We start from the raw sequence: 19,062 nt of genomic DNA, 5'->3' as shown, positions 1-19,062 counted from the left end.
ACACACACACACACACACACACACACACACACAGAGAGAGCCAAGCTAAAGAGTCAGAGTCAAGCCTCAGCAAAGACAGGTTACAAGACCTGGTTCTGATAGATGAACAGTGGCCAGGCAGACACCAATTCAAGTAGGCTGTATCTGCAGAAGGGGTCAAGCTGGGACAGTCAGGAGTCCCCTGCCTGCCAGTCCCTCGATGCACACACAGAATGTCAGACGACAGGTTGAAAGGAGCCCTCACCATGGCAGTGCTGGACATCACCTTTGCGGTGTTAGGAGTTCAGGTCGCACCCTTCCTCAGCCTGGAATGCTCAGTGAGTTCTCAGGCCTGGTTTCCCTGGAGGGTTTGAAAATGTCCATGTGCCTATGTGGTTCCCTCCTGGTCAGCTTTCTGTTGCTGCGATGAACACCATGACCAAAATCAATTTCAGGAGAAAAAAGTTGATCTCACCTTACAGCCTACAGCTCATCATCAAGGGAAGTCAGGGCAGGGACTCAAGTTAGGAGCCAGCAAGCAAGAACTGAAGCAGAGGCCGTGGAGGAACAGTGCTTGCTGGCTTGCTCCCCATGGCTTGCTCAGTCTGCTTTCTTATAGCCCCTAGGATCACCTGCCCAGGAGTGGCACCGCCCACAGTGGGCGGGATACTCACACAACAATCATTAACCAAGACAATACCCCACAGACTTGCCCCGGGACCAATCCTATGGAGGCATTTTCTCAGTTAAGGTTCCCTCTGCCCAGGTGACTCTGGTTTGTGTCAAGTTGGCAAAAAACTCAGTAGTACAGGTTCCAATCTATTGTGGTAAGTCTATTGGGAGACACTCTCTTTACTTTTAGGAGCAGGTCATTGATTTGCCTATGTTCCATGGGTAAATGGGTAGTGTTAGTTACACGCCCACCGAGGTGTAGTCACTCGGTCTCCATGTTCACACTCAAAACGCCACCCAAGACTGTAGTAACATGGAGTCGCTCACAGCCAGGCACAGCCCGAAAAGTGCTGTTTCATATAACGTGGAGTGACTTCAGCATTAGGGAAGTTCTCTACCAATGGGCTACACCATTGTCTTAGTCACCGTTCTATTGCTTTGAAGAGACACCATGAGCAAGGCAACTATTATAAGAGAAAGCATTTCACTGGGGGCTGGCTTACAGTTTCAGAGGTTTAGTCCATTGTCATCATGGTGGGGAACATGGAGGCGTGTAGGCAGATACTGGAGCAGTACCCGAGAACTACATTCTGATCTGTAGGCAGAGAGAGAGAGAGAGAGAGAGAGACAGAGAGACAGACAGAGACAGAGATAGAGAGGCAGAGAGCAAGACAGAGAGAGACAGAGAGACAGAGACTGACCTTGGCATAGGCTTTTAAACCTGAAAGCTTTCTCCCAGTGACATACTTATTCCCTCAAGTCTATGTCTCCTAATCCTTCTAATCCTTTTAAATAGGCCCACTGCCTGGTGACCAAGAATTCAAACATTTGAGCCTATGGGGGCCATCCTATTCAAACCACCACAAGCGTCAATGCTAAACTAAAACTAAAGGGTCTAGTTGCATGGGTATGAATTGTGGGTCAAGAAAATTCAGTAAGACTCTATGTGTGTAAATGGCACGACAATTCACATAGGTCTTTATATGACCTGATCTAGTTCACTACTCTGCCATCCCAGGACACACAACCTGACTCCCTTCTCTTGCGGCAGGAAAAGAGAGACTTCCAAAAGCTACATTAAGATTGGCATATGAATCTGGGTGCCCTGCACAGACACCTGGGATCATGGTAACAACCTGACCCTGGCCTCTGCCAAGGACCATGTCTGGGCACAGCCGGGGTCTGTATTGATGTCCATGGCCCATGTTGCTATCAAAGGCCACATAGATATGCAGGATCTGGGCTGTAACCTGTGGCCATGATGGCATCTGAGGGCCATGCTGCCACCAAGGACATCCTGATCTGAGTGGACTGTGTTGTCACTCGGGGCATGGTGTTGCCCAATCCTGCAGTTTGCCTGGGCAAAACAATAGAGCTGGCCCTGGCAATGTGAGTGAGGGGGACCTGTATCTGAGCACCCAAGAGAAGGAGAACTGGCGCTGATTCTTGCTGCAGGCTGCATTGGGTGAGCCAGCAAAGGCAATGCTAGAGAGTTCACCTGGGTAGTGATGATGAGGGAAAGTTGGCAGACTGGCCAATCCAGCTACCACCCAGGCCCAGAACCAGGGCTATGAGTTGGCTCACCCCAACATCCACCTTATCTACGAACTGCTGGAGCATGTGAAGGGGCTGGTCCTGTAGATCCAAAGCTGCAGGATCTCCATGACACAAGACAACAACAGCATATCCAAGAGGAGCTCCAGTGAGAGCCCATTATTGGTGGTGTAGCAGAAGGCAGAGGCCTCAACCAGACCAATGACTCATGGCAATGAACACTTGCAAAAAAAGATGAATGAACTAAAAGGTAAACGGGGTGAATCAATGGGCCACACTACAGCATCCACAACAAGATTCTCCCTCTTCCTCCTCTTCTTCCTTCTTCCTCTTCCTCCTCTCCTTCTTCCTCTTCCTCCTCCTTCTTCCTTTCCCTCTTCCTCCTCCTCCTCTTCCTCTTCTTCTTCTTGTTTTTGTTTTGTTTCTTTGCTTTGTTTGGTTTTTGGTTTTTCATTTAAATTTGGTTTTGATTGGGTGGGGGAGGTTGTAAGGGCAGAGAGTGGATTGGAGGAGACGGGGAGATAAGTGGGACTGGAATGCGTGATGTGAAATCCACAAAGAATCAATAAAAGTTAAATCAGTTGGCAGAGAAACACTGGAAACTCTCCCCCAAGTGAGTTCCATCTAATGGACAGAGCATGTTGTGATATACAAATGGGAGAAGTAGGTGCTGGGTAGATGTTCTGAGTCATAAGCCTGGTGGTCCAGGGCTCTCCTCTCAGCTCACTAGCCTACTTCTATTTTCTTCTCGTGTTATAGGAAAATGGGAACAAGAATGGGAAACGCTGTGCCCGGCCACTCCGAGACGGAGTGGAGATGCAGGTGGATCTTTCTACCTGGGCTCTATGTCTCTGGAAACAGCCTTACATATACACATACCCAAAGGCTTGCCTCTAGGCCATTCTTAATCCTATCAAGTTGATAATCAAGATTGACATCCCAGGGAATCTGGAGGTCCAGGTTATCAAGCTGCAAGGACGCTGTTTACATGATCTTTCAAGAAGTTGCAAATTAAGAGACAGAAGTTGAATTTTCCAAGCAAGCAGTGTCAATATGCTAAGTTCCCTGCTAGCCTTAATCCTTACATGAACACAGAAAGATAACCTGTAGTAACCTGATGCTAGCTAACCAGTTACTTTCCTATTGCTCTGTATTTCTGTTGCTGTATGAGCCTAGAGCAGTAGTTCTCAACTTGTGGGTCACGGCCCCTTCATAGGTTGACAACCCTTTCACAGGGGTCATCTAAGACCATCGAAAAACACAGATATTAATATTATGATTCATAACAGTAGTAAAATTAGTTATGAAATAGTAATGAAAATAATTTTATGATTGCAGGTTACCACAACATGAGGAACTGTATTAAAAGATTGCATCATAGTTGATGCATAGTAAGGTTGAGAACCCCTGGCCTAGGGAATCCCCACAGTATAGATCTCTGACCTACATCTCCAGTCATTTTCATAGCTTATTTTGAGACAGTATCATGCTAGATTTCCCAGGCAGGTCATCCTATTCCATCCTCAAGAGTAGCCAGAATAGCAGATCTATGCCACCAAGTGTGGTGTTTTGAAAGAAAATGGCCCCAAAGGGAGTGGTGCTATCAGGAGGTGTGGTCTTGTTGGAGTAGGTGTGGCCTTGTTGGAGTAGGTGTGGTCTTGTTGGAGGAAGTGTGTCACTGTAGGGGTGGGCTTTGAGGTCTCTTTTGCTCAAGCTTTGCTCGGTATGCCACTCAGACCACTTGCTGTTGCCTATAAGATGTACTTCTCTAGCACCAGGTCTGCCTGCAGCCACCATGTTCCACCATGACAATAATGGACTGAACCTCTGAACTGTAAGCGAGTCACCCCAATTAAATGTTTTCCTTTGTAAGAGTTACCATGGTCAGGGTGTCTCTTCACAGAAACCTTAACTAAGACACCAGGCCAACCTGAAATTATTTTCTGTGGTGTGAGTCATAATCCCAGGGTACCTAAGTAGAAGCCTCTAAAGGACTCCTGTCTTAGGGTTTCTATTGCTGTGAAGAGACACACTGATCATGGCAACTCTTAAAAGGAAAAATATTTCATTGGGGTGGCTTACATTTTCAGAGGTTTAGTCCATTATCATCATGGCAAGACATGGTGACATGCAGGCAGACATGGTGCTGGAGAAGGAGCTGAAGGTTCTACATCTTGACTTGTAGGCAACAGGAAGTGGTCTGTCTCACTGAGTGTGGCTTGAGCATATATGAGACTTCAAAGCCTGCCTCCACAGTGACACACTTCCTCCTATAAGACCACACCTCCTAATAGTAGCACTCCCTTTGGGGCCATTTTCCTTCAAACCACTGCAACTCCTCAGGCTGCATGGTCTACAACATAGCATCTCTAGATTCTGGGGATACTCTGGCCTCCCCAACCCTGTGCGTCACAAGTCCCAGACCCCACTGTGATAGAGATGTTTATTATACCATTGCAGATTCAGGCCAGAACTGGTTAACATGAGAGTCTAAGAGATGATAAGCACAGAGCTAGACAACCTTGGCACTTCCCAATACCAGACTTATCTCAGGGCCATGCCCGCCACTGTTCTACAGCATGGCTGACTTCCATCACCCACTGTGTCAGGGCAGCATTGCTTGGAATGAGCCCTGTAGCCCAGGCTGTCCTGACTACGTAGTTGTGCCAAGGGGCAAGGCCCTGTGCTGCAGGTTGCTGTCTGTGTGAAATGCCCATTTTCTGTTGGTTGCAATGAAACTTCATCAAGGTAGCCAAGCCATCACTGTCCTTTCCCTTCTCTGCCTGACAACCCACAGAAGACAGCATCCATAGAAGAGAGACACATCCCCCAGAGGGCTGATGTCCCCTAGAGGAGGACCAACTGCTATACTGAGAAGGGGCATCAGCTGTCCCTAGAAGAAAAAGAGATCAGCCCAGGGCCCCTGTTAGCTGGTACAGACTTACCACCAGAGCTGAGTGTGGACCCAAGCTAGCAGCTATGTGAATTTAATCTCTGTCATGAATAAATGTCTATTTTCCTATTTGGGGTACCATTCTATCTAGGTTTTCATTGCTGTGATCAGCACCATGACCAAAAGCAAGTTGTGGAGGAAAGGGTTTATTTCAGTGTACAGCTTATAGTCCACCATGAAGGAAGTCAGGCCAGGAACTCAGGCAAGAGCTGAAGCAAGAGACCACAGAGGAGCGCTGCTTCCTGGCTTTCTCCCCCTGGCTTGCCAATCTGATGTGGGCAGGGGCATTTTCTTGATTAGGATTCCCTCTTCTCAGCTTGTGTCAAAGTTAACAGGAAACAAACTAGTGGTATGGGTACCCATGACAGAAATAATTCCATTTAGCTTGGCGAACCAGCGATTTTAATTGGGGTTACACACAGGAGCACGGGCAACTGATGGGCAGCTTCAGAATGGAAGAAAAAAATCTCTTCCCTAGCAACTGGTAACAGTCTATATATCTTTGGGAAAGGATGTGGCCTTATGAGCACCTCCCCTAGCAACCATCAACTATAAATCCTGGGGAGCAGCAGGCTCTCAAGAGCCCCTCTCTCCTCCATGATTGGCCCAGACTTGTGTCAGTTTCCCATGGGTAATCACACCTCTGAGAGTCTCAGAAGGCAATGGCCATGCCATGCCTGGAGGACAGTGTTTCACAGCATCTGCACATAGAGCACTCTCATAAAGGACTGTACCAGGAGTTTCCCAGGAGCACAAAAAAAAAAAAAAAAGCCCTTCTTTTAAGAGTTGGTCCTTCCAGCCTAGAGATGCTAATGGGCTGGGAAGGATGCTCTTTGCATAAAACTTCTGCTAGGGTGGGCCCCTCACCATCAGATCCAGTGAGAGCTACACACTTAAGGTATCTCCTCTGACCTGGGTAGGCAGTGGCTCCATGCCATGCTGTGGGCATGGGAAGATGATTAAATCAAATGAAATGAAGTCAGTATAGTCAACAGAGTTGGAGCTAGCTCTTTGTCCGGCCTTGTGGAAGCTATACAGTGTGATGAGCAGAGGTCTGTATATTGATACTTCATGACATGGTAAGAACAGTCGAGGTGACTAATACCTGGTATGCATGGCGGTGACCTATCCTCTTAGCATGTTTCAAGAACTCAGAGGCTGGGGAGAGGGCTCAGTGGGTGAGATGCTCACCACATAAGCAGGAGGATCTGAATTCGGCTCCCTGGCATCTGTGCAAACAGCCAGGCATGGCCCCACACACCTGTAACTCCAGTGCTGAGGAGGCAGAGAAAAAAGGAGGGAGCCTTACTGCTTTTGTTGCTGGCCAGTCTAACTGAATTGGTGAGCTCCAGGTTCAGCGTCTCAAAAAATAAAGCAGGAAAAAAATATAAGGCAAAGAATGACTAGGAAAGACATTTTACATCAATTTCTAGTCTGCTCGTACACACACACACATACACACACACACACACACACACACACACACACAGACACGTACTCAGAGAGGGGGGATTTAAAAAAGAAAGGAAGAAAGAAAGAAAGAAAGAAAGAAAGAAAGAAAGAAAGAAAGAAAGAGAGAGAGAAAGAAAGAAACCGCAAATGTGAAACTGGCCAGTTAATACAATTGATGAAGTCACTAGTCTCGTCACAGATCCAATCTCAATGGGAAATCAGCAGCGTTCACTGAGTTTGGGGAGGGACTTACGAAGGGGTTCAGTGTCTAGGATTAGAAGCAGGAAGGTGTTGGGGAAGAAAGAGAAGAAGTGGAAGGGCATTTAATGGGATGGGGGGGTGAAAGGGAAGGGAGGCTGTTGGAATAAGGTCCCCTGGAACCCGTGCCCAGAAACATATCAACTGTAGCTGCCCACAGGGCAAGAATTGTTGTTGTCCTGGACCAGCTGCTGACATCCTAATAGGAACTGGTTGACAGCCGGGTTGGAGGAGGTCTTTGGTAGACTGATAGTACAGGCTGTCCTATCTGGTTAGGAGTTGGGGTCTGGTGTCGAAGGACAAGAGGCTACCCCACTTAATCCATCTTGGTCTGAGCTGGCTGTGCAGTCTCCCTGTGCAGGGGCTGAAAAGTGCTCCTGCTGGGTAGGGGTCTGTTGCTTTCACTGCTCTTCTGGATATGTGTGGATAGAACCACGCAGGATTCTCCTTAGTTCTGCCCCCATCCCCCCACTGAGCTAGTGTTGATGTCTCTGCCTGGAAACTGTCAATGCTGGGCTAGCTCTCCCTCTTCTCCATCTCTGGCATCAAGTATAGCCATTGGGGGTCATGTTGGCTGTGCTAAAAGTCTTGGCTCTGCCTTATTCTGGCTCTCTGGACTCAGATCAAGCAATATTCTTTGGCACCAAGCGTTAGGATACGGTTCTTGGGGAGAGTGGCCAAGTTGGGTCCCCAGGACAATCAAGCCCAGAGGTTCTGTTTTTCATGGCCTCATTCATACATTTATTCCATGGCCCAGCCTCGGGGGTAGGGGTGGGGGCATGTTCTGAGGCATTGGCCACAGAAGAGAAGCCCACTCCAGGCTGGTCTTTCTCCAAGGACTTAGTGTTGAACACAGACTCTGGCTGGGTCCTTTTGTTCTCTTGAACTCTACAAGATTGACTTTTAAAGGCTGGGGGCCAAAGGAACTGAGGAACCCTGGGTAATTTCTTTAGCTGTTCAGTCTTAGTTGAGTCCTCCCAAGCCTGACAAGTCCTCTCTGACTAAATTTCTCCCCAAAGGACCCGCCCACAGGTTCAGTAGATTCAAGACACAACTGGATCCTCTTTTTCAAATCGATCAAGTTCTGACCCTGTCATTCATAGGCTGAAGGGTGTGACCTCTGAGCATATTTTCCTCATTTATAAAAATGGACCATTGATTGGCTTATGTGCCCATTGGCTTATGGGCCCAGTCTGTGCCTAGTTTACAGCAGGCAATACTCATCTGGGCCCTGGGAAGATGGCCGTCAGGTGGTTCCCGGGGCTAGCCAGTGTTTGCGTGTCCTGTCTCTGCAGACCCTGCAGCCAGTACCTTGAGAGAACCATACGGTGGACCTGAACACATGCACGAGGCCAAGACATCCTAGGCAGCCACAGCACACCCATTTCTTCATTGCAAAACAAGAAATTCTTGGTGATGCACAAACATCTGCTCCATCATTTCCCACTTTGAACACTGAACGTTTCTTTGTGCAAAGACATTGATTCTTAGGACTACAAATGCACACTGTGCAGGAACCCCTAGGTCTCTTCTTGGTTTCCCACTGCCAGTAGTAGCTGATTAGTGATTTGTCTCCATTCAGCTCTTTGTTCTGTATAAGTGCTGCTATCTTGTGTGTGAGCAGAAGTGATTCATGCACACATGCGCGCACACACACACACACACACACACACACACACACACACACACACACACACACACTGTTCTTTTGCAAAGGCTCCTCACACAGGCACACAGTCTCCATGGCAAACAGCCACACATGCCCTGAATTGTGAGCACAATTTTCCCTGAATACCCTGTTGCTAAGAGTAGCCTTGGCCTGGCTCCCAGGCACAGGGGCCCAACTTCCATCTTGCTAGCTGTGTGGGCCTTGGGATTGGATTGTTTCAAATAGGGTGACTGGGGCCACCTCATGCTGGGGGTGTGGTAAGCACAGCAGCAGACATGGTGAAGAGAATCTTGCAAGGGCTTCCATCCCATCTCCCGCCAAGGTCTCTTTTCCAGGAGAGGGGGGCTGCTGTTTGCAGGAAAATGCTCAGCCCCTGGACTCCCTAGAAATCTGTAAACTCTCTTAGAAGGGAGACAGGGCTAGGGCATCCCTATTTCATGAAGGCTGACTGGGCACGTAGTTGACCTAATCTAAGCCTGACTGTGTGACATCATGGAGATATTCCTAGGTCCCCAGACTTCCCACGGCCTCCTGTGTCCTCCCTTTCAGCCAGGAGGTCTTATGTTGGTGCCAACCTAGACTAACAGCCCTGGCTGTAGCATCCTTCCTCACTAGAGGACCACACTCATCCTTTCAACCCATCAGATGGTCCTTGAACTCCTCTGGGCCCAACCTGGAAGCATGGGCACATGCCTGCGGCCAGGTACAGGCATAGGACTGAGCAGTTGGCACTTTCTCCATGGCCAGGTCTGTGTCCACATGGGACTAGAGTACTCAGCCTGGGGATGCCCACTTGCAGTGGTATAACACTCATTCTTCCATCTGACATCTGCTGTGCTCTTGGCCTTTGGGGAGAAGGGACAAGACCCTGCTGTGGAAACCAAGCCATTTGGCTCCAACGAACTTCAGTCATGCTCCACTGGACAGATGCAGCAAGGACCTCTCCACGCTGAACTGGGCACACCTTCTCAGGTTCCAGAATCCCCCTTCTGCCCACTCCCCCGGCTCCAGTCAGGTCCCTATTCAGAGCATGCAGTCTCCTTGTGTAGGTTGCCTAAAATCAAAGGATTTGTTGCTTAGCAAGCTTACAAAGTGGGCATCTCCACCATGTTTTATGGCCTCTTTCATTCCTTCCTCTAACTGTCTCTCTCCTGGGACAACCTCCCTCCCCACCCCATCTACTGCACACAAAAGCCCATTCTGTCCTCTCTCTTTGAGACCAGTGTCACCCTGGAGACTGGCGCCTTCTAGCTTGGGCAGTCTCTTTTGCATCAGCCCAGCCCCCTGGCTCCCGGGCTGCCTGGAGCCCTGCCCAGTGACCCCAAGCCCCCTCTCTGGCTTCCCTTCTGAGACTGAAGCCCGACATACTCGGCTTTCCTGCAGTATACCTGCTAGCACCAGCATGGCTCTACCACGTCTGCTACCCTGGCAAATCCTTAGCAGCCAACACTTTGTCCCTGCCCACCATCTGTAACCAGTATTTCTCTCTCTAGTCCTTCAGGGTTCCCAGGGTCAGTCCCCATGAGGCCCCAGCTCATGCTTCAAGCTCAGCATTGCTCATGCCTTGGGTCACAGCCTGCTGGGTGCTTGGTAGCAGATGAGCACATTGCTCCTTCTGGAATATCATGCCACTGGTGGTAACCGATGATGGAGCATGGAAGCACAGGAGACATGATGTACTAGGCTGTGTGTGCCAGTCATGGCTCCCAACTGCCTCACATGTTGACACATTAAGCCTCACTTCAACATTAGAACCGAGGAAGCTCCCTGGATTGGTTCTTTTTCTCATAGCTGCAACAGAAAACCTGGTAGGAACAACTGAAGAGAAGGGAGAGTCTATGTAGGGTCACAGTCTGTGGATACAGTCCACCATGGTGAAGAGGTCATAGCAACTGGAGCTTGAAGCAGCTGCTCATAGCACATCCACAGTCAGGAAGCAGGGGATGATGGGAGCTGGTGCACAGGCCACTCTCTCACTTTTATGCAATGCAGGATCCCAGCCCACAGAGTGGTGCAGCCCACATTCAAGGTGAATCTTCCCCAAACAATGAGCTTTATCTAGATGATCCCTCAGATATGCCCAGAAGCATGTCTCATCCACGATTTTAGGTCCTCTTAAGCTGATAATCAGTATTAATCATGACACTCCTTTGGTGTGGGGCTTAACAGAAGTATTCCGTGATGGCCTGTCGTGTCTGGGAGATGCTGGGCTCAGCTGAGCAGTTCTGGGTGGAAAAGAGTCAGCAGAGGAGGGCTGTGTAGAGACTCTCAGCACAGCCAGGGGGTTCATCTGCTTTTCTACTGGATCCCTCTTCTTTTCTTGGTACAATGGATGTCAAACATACAAAACCACGGTACAGGAAAAGCCCATCCCAAGAAGGTGCTACTGACTGCACTTAAGGTGTCAACCCAGCTGCCATTGTTTCTTCCATCCATGCCACTCTCAAACCAGACCCTTGAGGGGGGTTCATCCAGCAGAATTGTTTACCCCCTGCCGCATGGACACTCTCATGTCTTCTCCTGGTTGGGTCATAGCAGGCCAGGAGACAGGTGCCATGGAGTCACAAAAGGCCCAGAATCTTGCCTCCAGCCACACAGTCAGTGCCAAGGGACCTCGACGCCATGCCCCCCCCCTCCCCAGGCAGTATTCAGTGTGGCCAGCTCAGACCCACCATTAAGGCAATCTAGTTAGGGCTTGACTCAGAGTCCTTCAGGCCCCCAGCTCAAATGCAGCCCACTCTTGGGTATGTTTTGTTCCATGCTAAAGGTCAGCAATACTTTCCACTGAAAAACAAGGTGCCTAACTCTGACACAAATGTTCAGCAGGTGGTTGGGGAGATGGCTCCAAGATGGCAGTCAAGAATGTGTGCTGCTCTCTCAGAGGACCTAAGTTCGATTTCCAGCACCCACATCAGGTGACTTACAAGAACCTGTAACTTCAGCTCCACAGAACCTGATACCTTTGGCCCCCGTGGGTATCTGCGTTCATACGTACATATCCACAAAAGAGACATGCACACATATCCATGATTAAAACTACAAATAAAACCTTGTAAAAAAAATTGCCAAGTAGTAGCCCTTGTTCCAGGAGACTAGAGTGGAAGTGTGGAGGCGGGGTGTGGCATTGCAAGGCCAGAGAAAGTCATTCCAGGCTGCCTTGTAGCTGGAAGAGGTGAGGGGAGGCTCTTGCACATCCAGGCTCCAGCAGACCCCGTCTCTCTCTCTCCATTTCAACCTTTCCCAATAAACAGAAACTGCAGGGGGCATGACGTCCCAAGCCTGACCCCACCCCCACCCCCAGGAACATCTTTCATCAGCTCTAGCTCACCCGCAATCTGCCAATCTGCTCGGGCTCTCTAACTGCTCCCCCTCCCATGATTTTAACTCTCTGGGAATTTTCGAGGGGCTGTTGCAGGCAGGACCGCCGTGGTGGCAGCAGAGGTATAAGGTTCTCTGGGATATTCCCTCGCTCCCAGGTGAGGGTCTTCAACAGCAAAGATGGAAATAAGGTCCCCATTGTTTCCAAATAGAGTCTGCTGGCTCTTTCTTCCCTTTTTTCCTTTCCTTTTCTTTTCTTTCCCTTTGTGACATACAATCTGCAGTCCTGGCGAGACCGGGCAGGTGTCATTCTTTGCCCTGAATGAAAGCCACACAGAGGCAGGCTTGAGATTCTCTCAGGCTGAGGGGTTAACACACTGAACTGGTCATGTTGTTGCTAAATATTCCACTTTTTAGGGCCTGTGACACCAAACCTCATCCTTACTCCTGTAGCCCTGACCTAGAGGACCACAGTCATAGCCTGGGTCATGTAGCTTTAGCCATTGAGGAAATGTGACTTCTTCCCAGCTATGGCCTAGCCCAGCTTTCCCCTGGGACCAGTGATTGTGTCTATGTGGGAAATGACATGTCCTTCTACTTAAGGACTCTGAGCCTGCAGCTCTATCATGGAGTCAGGTGCCTGGGAAAGAGCCATAGATTCTGCTCTCTGAAATGTGACTTTTCCAGGAAGAGGAACACTTCAATGTCCTCAGCGCAGGCCAGTTTGAGGTCTGCGGTGACAGATCAGTTTGCTAAAATGCTTGTTAACCAAGCATTTTAGTTGCTGTGATAAAAACCCAGAATAAAAACAACTTGGGGAGAAGAAAGTTTATTTAGCTACAATTTAGAGTGCATCATGAAGTCAGGGCAGGAACTCAAGGCAAGAACCTGGAGGCAGAAGATGATGTAGAAGCCAGGGAGGAACACTGCTTCCTAGCTTGCTCTCCATGACTTGATCACCTAGTTTTCCTATATCCCAGGACCACCTGCCTAGGGGTGGCACAGCCCAGAGTGATCTAGGTCCTCTCACATCAATCATTAATTAAGAAAGTGCTCACAGACGTGCCCACAGGTTATCTGGTAGATACAATTCTTCAACTGAGGTTTCCTCTTCCCAGAAGACTCTAGGTTGTCTCAAGCTGAAAAAAAAAAACCAATCGGCACAACCAATCCCTTGTCAATTTGACACATACAAAAATGTGTAGCTATCAAACCATAACCTTTTCTTTCTTGTTTATCCCCAAGATCTCACGTTAACATCACAATATAAAGCATAGCATAACTTTAAAAGTCCCATAGTCTTTTAAAAATTCAAACACTTTAAAATTTCAAACTCTCTTTAAGATGTCCAAAGTATTTTAACTCAGAGTCCCTGTGAAACCAAAATTAACTTAAATATCTTCTTCCTCCAGGACCAGGGCATGAAAACAACCATATGTAAGCAAAACCGAAGTCCAAAAGTGTAGCTCCAAACCTTGTGGCTCAGTGTCTGACACCTGGGACTCAGTCATGATCAACTAGGCCCCCAAGAGCTTACACAGCTCCACTTCTCCAGCTCTGCCATCCACAACACGTACAGACTGTCTTGTAGGCTCAAGCCACCTCTACCCTACACCTATCATTGTTCTTGGTGGTCACGCCTCTGTCCTGGCAACTCCAACTTTCATCGATGGCCTTTCCCGGCCTCCGACAGTGCCAAGACTTAGCTGCTCCCCATGACCCCTCTGTGTCACTAAAACAGGACCGTGTGGGAAATCCTTACATTTTGCCAAGTTCAGCGTCTAGCCTGAGATGCAGACCTGACCCCCTCTAGACTACAGCTTCCGTGTGCTGGCCCTGAGGAAATACTTCCCAGAATATTTTGGCTCAATGATGCGGATCTCTTATTAATCACATCTGATTTCTCAGCCCCAGATAACCAGCATCTGGGGTAGATAACCAGTAGAACTGTCCCAGTAAAGCAAAGGTTTCATTTCCACAGATGCTGAACCCAAAATACCACAGAAACAAAAGCAAAGGCTTTTGCTGCCCTTGGAAACTTCATAACCAGACCTTCATCATCTATACCTCTCTCAACATCTTCCAAGACCACATAATAGCTCATTAAACTCTCAAAACTCATTGGCCTTTTCCACCCCAAAGTTCTAAACTCCGTCCACAATCAAAACCAAAACAAAACAAAATAACAACAACAACAAAAAAAAAAACAAAAAACAAACCAAAAAACCATTGTCAGGGCCATAACAGTCTCTGGTACTAATTTCTATTTAAGTTTGATAAACATTATGACCAAAAGCAAGTTGGAAGAAAGGGTTTATTTCAGCTTACACTTGCAGGTAATTGTCCATCACTGAAGGGAGTTGGGGCAGGAAACTGGAGGCAGGAATTGCAGCAGAGGCCATGGAGGAATGATGTATGCTCTCCATGGCTTCTTGCCCATCTTGCTTTCTTATACAGCCCAGGACCACAGCTGGCATCTCCCACAGCGGGCGGGGCCCTCCCATGGCAATCATTAATTAAGAAAATGCCCCACAAACATGCCCACAGAGTAATCTGGTGGAGGCAGTTCCTTAGTTGAGGCTCCCTCTTCCCAGGTGACTCTGTGTGGCATCAAGTTGACAAAAACTAACCAGCTCACCAAGTGAGTATAAAGACCAGAGTGTGAGCCCCTAGAAACCACATATAAAAACCCAGGTGCGGTGGTGTGTGCTTATAATGCCAGTGCCGACAGCCAGATCTCCAGGACTCACTAGCCAGACAACTGAGCCTGCTTGGTGAGCTCCAGGCCACTGAGAGACCTCGTTTCAAAAAAATCAAGGTGGATGTCACCTGAGTGATAACAGCCTAATTTGTCCTCTGGCCTCCATACACATAGGTACAGACATGTACCTACACACAAATATTTGTGCACGCGCGCGCGCGCACGCGCGCGCGCACACACACACACACACACACACACACACACACACACACACACAAAGCCTGTTTGAAACATATCCCCCTACAAAGGAGGGAGTGGCTATCTCCAGAATGAGAGGCAAGTAGGTTCTGGTACATATACCATCGACCGTGTACATCAGAAATGCCATTAGCTTAGGCGAGTGTGTATGGCTCTCAGGTATCATAGAAATGTGCAGGTGAGGGGCGTGTGCCTTGCACTGCTGTGCAAGCTGCATGCATCTGTGTGGGGGTGGGCCACCTCCTCCGTGATAGCCTCCTTGGTCCTTCAGGGGGCTTGGACACAGGGCAAACCAGAGGCCTGACTGAGAGCATGGCTCACCACATGCCTGGAGCCTTGGCCCCTTGTTGCTTCTCAGAGAGGCCAGCCGGCTGACACTCTGAACCTCATAAATAATATCAGGTGGTGGAGGACTCAGGTTCTGATTGATGTGAAGGGGCATTGAGATCCTGAAGGGCTGCTGGCAGGCCCCCAGTCATAGTGCATCCAATTAAGGGGCTTGCAAAGCCGCCATCTGTAGTAGAATATTATCTTAAGATGAGTTACATTTGTTTAGGCTGTGGAACATTTGTTTGATGATATGGAGATATGTTGCATTCGTTTATGTTGCACTTGTTTAACTCTGTGAAGCTGTATTACTTTCCCTGCCTAAAACACCTGATGGTCCAATAAAGAGCTGAAGGGCCAATAGCAAGGCAGGAGGAAGGATAGGTGGGTCTGGCAGGCAGAGAGAATAAATAGAAGGAGAAATCTGGGAAGAGAGGAGGAACAAGAACAAGGAGAGGAGGGTGCCAGGGGCCAGTCACCCAGCCAGCCACGGAGTGAGAGTGAAAGTAAGAATTACAGAAGTAAGAGAAAGTTAAAAGCCCAGAGGCAAAAGGTAGATGGGATAATTTAAGAAAAGCTGGCTAGAAACGAGCCAAGCTAAGGCCGGACATTCATAAGTAAGAACAAGTCTCTGTGTGTGATTTATTGGGAGCTGCGTGGTGGGACCCTCAAAGAACAAAGAGTAAAGAGTGAAAACCACAACAACCGTCTTTGGAAAGAGTCACCGCAGAATAAACGTGTTTCTTCCCCCTCGTCCCAACACAGCCTGAATTCACCACCTTCGGCTCTACCTTAGCAGGTTTTTCTGAGGACCCCGGAATTTCTGATGCCTTGATAGGTGGCGAGGCTCAGGCCTTATTAAAGACAGGGTTGGTATAGCTGAGTAGATGACTCAGTTAATAAAATGCTTGCTGTACAATGTGAGGACCTGTGTTCAAATCCCCAGGACCCATGCAAAAAGCTGGGCTTGGCAGCCTGTGCCTGAAATCCCAGCACTGGGGAGACAGAGAGAGGAGGATCTCAGGGCCTTGTGGGCAAGCCAGACCAGTTTCATCAATCAGTTTCTGATCTAGTAAGAGACTGTCTTAGACAAGGTAGACAATGACTGAGGAAGATCTCTGATGTCAACCTCAGACCTCCCAATGCGTGTGTGTACACATGTGCAAACACAGACACGTTTGCTTGTTTTCAGAGGAGGTGTGTGTCTCAATATATAGCCCTGGATGGCTTGGAAACCACATGTAGACCAGGCTGGCCTCAAACTCACAGAGATCTACCTGCCTCTCTCTTCCAAGGGCTGGAATTAATGGTGTGCACTGCCATGCCCAAAGAAAGGATTATAATTTCAGGACTGAGAATAAGTTGAGCATTAGCTTGGTTTTGAGGCTTGGGAATTGATTCCACCCTCCACTTGTACCCCAATCCAGTTGACAGACTCAGGGTTGCCCTGGACTGAGTTCATCTCTGACTCAGGCTGGACACATCCTGTACCCAGGCACCCCAAGTCCTGCCAGAAGACCAAAGTCAGTACTGCATAGAGCAAAGAAGAGGGGCCCCTGCCTAAGAGCAGATCCAGCTGTGTCTGAGAGGGTGGGTGGTTAGGCGCAAGGCTAGATGCTGAGCAGGACAAGCCATCAAGTGGCAGGAAAGGAGAGTATAGGGAAAGAGATCAAGGTTAAGATATAAAAGAAAACTCTCTGTCTCTGTCTGTCTGTCTGTCTGTCTTTCTCTCTCTCTCTCTCTCTGCAAGATATATGTAGCAAAAACAGATCACATGTGAGAAAAGCCCAGGATCTCCAAATACAGGAAAAGGCAGATGCTATGTCATGGATGAGGGGGCAGAGCTTTTGAGCCTTGGCCCATCCCAGCTCTCCGGTCCATTTCCATTCTTGGCAAAGACTTCCTCTTCCTTAGTAAGCACTCTAAATTTCTGCCAATATCCAAAAGTCCCGAGTCCAGTTCTTTGTTTCAGGACACAAGAACCTGGACATTCCAGTAGGCGATCCGTGCCTGTAACAATGCACACGTTTGGCTAGTGGTGTGAAAAGACATTTCAAGGAGGAGGAAACAGTGAGGCCAGAGAAATGTCTGCAGCAGTGAGCACCTTCAGAGAGAAGGGCAGGACCATTTGCATGCCCAGTGTCAGCCAGGCCAAGACTCCAGGGGCCTAAGGCTGAGCCTCCATCCTCTTCTCCTTCACTCCCGAGCATCCCTCATGTTGACTCTGCTTGTAGGCACTCAGGTCCCCTCGTGTTTGACGCAGACTCAGGACCAAACGCTAGCCCCTCACATCCACGCAATGATGGCCTTCCTGGGGCCTCTTCCCATGTAACTGTTTTAACAACATTCCGCTTGATCAGGCCCCAGATCAGCTCTTGTTCTTCCCAAAGCCAGCTTGCCAGCACTTCCTGTTGAGTTACCTACAACTTGCACCTCACCCTAAGGCCTCCCTGCCCCTCTCTTCTGAGACGCTGTCTCAAGCGTTTGCATCTTTCTGTGCTCAGGCCATCAACTTCCCATGGCCCCATGATAATCCAAGTCCTTCCTCTCCATCTCCAGGATTCTCTGTCTCTGCCTTCCCCATATTCCACCCCATCTTCCCATCTTCATCTTTCATCTGTGCTCCTTGAGGTGCATCTAGTAGGGCTTCTTGCCTGCCCCCCACTTTGTGGCCACTGGGGCCTTTGCACTTGCCCCCCTCTAGCTCTGCCTCTGTCAGGACCCTCTACCCCTGGACACTCCCGTTCCTGCCCCCCCTCACACCCCCCCCCCCCCCCCGCCGCCGCCGCCATGGCTTCTTTGTGTCCAGAGCTCAGAAAGATCTTCTCTGACAATATAAATCACCTCTCCCCTTCCCTAGGGCTGCACTTTTTACTTTAACACCCTTGATCTAGTTCCTACCTTTCTGTCTGATGATTCATTAGCAAGAGTCCAGTGAGGACGGGTATATTAGTTGCTCTTCCCGTTGCTGTAACAAAATATCCAACGAAAGCAATTTAAAGGAAGAAAGGTTCATCAGGGGATACAATCCATCTGCTGTGGGGAAGGCAGGGCAGAAGGAACATAAGGTCCTGGTCACATCACATTCACTGTCAGGGAGCAGAGAGAGATGAACGTTTACGTTAACGCTCAGTTTGGTTTGGCCTTTGTGGTCAGCCCAGGACCCCAGCCCATGGGCAGGTACTGCCTTCTTTCAGGATGAGGTCTTCCCACTTCAATTAGCCTAGTTTAGAAATGCCCTCACAACATGACCCCCCCCCCCGCCCCCGCCCCACCGAAGCTTGTCTCCTAGGGGATTATCGATCCCATCAAGTTGACAACCATCATTAACCGCCACATCAAACAAACCAGATCGGTCCCCCTAACCCCACGCTGACAGGCATGTAATGGGTGTACAGGAAGTATCTCTTTAACTGATGCATTTTCCAGGTGGTCTGAACATATCACAAATGATGCAGGTCTATGACTTGAAGAAGAAACAGGGACGGCTAAATGCTGGCAGGCGGATGGTTTCCAGTGTCCACTCTGCCTATCTCCAGGGTGTCCCTCCTGGCCTGGGCTCTTCTGCCTACCACTCTCTGTCCCTTCAAATTCTCCCCAGCAGTGTTCTCTTCAACATCTGCATGCTCAGCAGGTGTTAGCAGGTGCCAGAGGTGACAGGTTCTCCAGTGGTCATTACCTTCAGAGAGGTCTCCATTCCTCCTGACTCTGCTGCTCTCCAGGTCCAGCCAGCCCAGTGTCTGCAGCAGGGCCCCAGGGACACTCGCTGCCTGCAGTCTTTTTACCTCCTGGAGTTCTTTCTTCTAAGACTCTGTGTAGTTTCCTGAAGGCCTTCCACTCCAGGGCTTAGCCCTGCTCTGCTCCGCCACCTGGCACCTCCCCTGCTCCTTACCCCTGCTGACCATCCCATCCCACTGTGCT

Source organism: Peromyscus eremicus, chromosome 16_21 (assembly GCF_949786415.1).
Source record: "Peromyscus eremicus chromosome 16_21, PerEre_H2_v1, whole genome shotgun sequence".
NCBI lineage: Eukaryota > Metazoa > Chordata > Mammalia > Rodentia > Cricetidae > Peromyscus > Peromyscus eremicus.
This window is presented reverse-complemented; position numbering follows the sequence as displayed.